The sequence below is a fragment of the Passer domesticus genome, chromosome Z (assembly GCF_036417665.1).
Source record: "Passer domesticus isolate bPasDom1 chromosome Z, bPasDom1.hap1, whole genome shotgun sequence".
Lineage (NCBI taxonomy): Eukaryota > Metazoa > Chordata > Aves > Passeriformes > Passeridae > Passer > Passer domesticus.
Genome location: NC_087512.1, coordinates 24834615 through 24836597, shown reverse-complemented (window position 1 = coordinate 24836597; position 1983 = coordinate 24834615).

Genomic DNA, 1983 nt, shown 5'->3' with positions numbered 1-1983 from the left:
GAATAATTTATTAGCTTACAAGTTTTCGTTGACAGTTAGCCCAAGGCTATTTATCTCTGTAATAGAGAACGTCTCCAATGTGGCAAAATTGACCAAATCAAACAGCTTTGATCAGAAAATGAATCTGGCAAGGCTGTCTGTCTGTAGGTCCCAGGGGAAAGGTGGGAAACAAACAAAAAGATTTAACAAGTGGTCAATAGGAGAAAGAGAGAGAGAGAATTTGCAGCCTGGAAAGTCAGAAGCTTGCAAAAATCATCACACACAAGCACTGAAATGAATTACGGGAGAAATAAATAATGTCTCACATCTTAACTTTTAACATTGTACTTGTGCATAATTGGATCTATGCAGGCAATGTGATTCTTACATTAAGGTGATGAAAAATAACTGCAAGAAGGGGAAAATGTTTTAACTTCTACTTAAAGGAAAACAAAATACAGAGAATTCCACATCTTCATAAGAACACTGGTAGTTTCACTGAAGTTGGCACTTACTGCCCATTAGTAATACCTGCTTTGCCACAAAGATGCAGAGTCCCACAGACTCTATGTTGAAAGCCATCACAAAACCAACACCAAGTTCTGTTTGAAAGAATTTGAATGTGTTTCTGCTGTTTCACTGCACAGTTCAGCCATTGATTTAACCAACTTCCTGTTGAGGACTAAGATTTTTAAAATGAAAAATAATAAAATGTGAGAACAATTAGGGATAAAATTAAAACAAGTATAGAACTTAGATTTATGTAATAAACTAGACATGCCTTCTTTTGTAAAGAAAATTTTTACCTGTCAAAGATCATCCCATAGCAGAGGATGCAGAGGAAAAGGTACAAGATGGCAATCAGAAGCTTTTGCATTGCCATAGTTCTATTTTTATATTACTTAGTACTCTCTGTTTCTAGTAATACATGTGAAATATCAGATAATAATACCTATGAGTGAAAAACTTCATTATTTTTTTGAATTAAAGTGCTTAGTGATAATTAGATATAGATGCCTCAGATGGCCATTTCATTATTATATTACATTCTCAATGCCTCACAGACAACAGACCAAAGGACTGTATGCTGTTTCCCTTTTTGCAGAAATTGCAATTCTTCCCTGGTAGGAAATGGATTTATTTATTCAGATTCTTGTGCTATTGGCTTTAAGCAGGAAAAGGCAGAAGTAATGTCTCTCTCTCCTAATAAATGTTTCAGATTATGTGAAAGAAACAAAAGTGCAAGCCATCTTAACTTAATAACAAAGGATCAGCAATTTTATTTTGCTTATATTGGTGAATTGAATAAGCAAGCTGCAAAGAGAAGCACTCAAACAAGTTGAGATTGAAAGCACTCCAGAAAGCAACCAGGCAGCCTAGTCAGATACCCAGCAGGAAACTGAAGGCGACAGGTTACCTTCTCACATCTTTTCAGGCCATTTTATGGGACCATAAGTCCTCACACCTGATCTATATTGTTATATACACTCAGAGAGATCAGTAGGGAATAGTCTGGGAATTTATTTATTTATCACTGTTTGAGGTGATAAATTTATCAATTTGAGGAGAACAGAAAAGCTGGCTTTTTGAATGTTGTTCATCAAATTCAATTTTGAACGGTTTTGTATTTTTACATGAAATTTTCAATACAAGCTGGTTTTGTACTTGGGAAAATTGATAGTCTGAAGATGATTGGTACTGTATAAAGTATGTTTTGGTATCACTGGGCTGGACCATGAACCCCTTCATTATTTCTTAGATGCTTGTGAGGCAAGGAGGACTTTTGCCTTAATAAGAAATTGGAAGTATATTTGCATTGTAGTATGTTTCTATAACAGACTAAAACAAGATAAAAATTGATTGATTATAGTTCCTGCATAATAGGTAAAAGTTCGGTGTTTAATGGCCTGGCAATTTAAGAGGCAGAATGGTCTGAGTAATAAAGCCAAAAACCCATGTTTCCAATCCCTCCTCTTCCACTGGCTTACTGTTTTGTAGTTTACT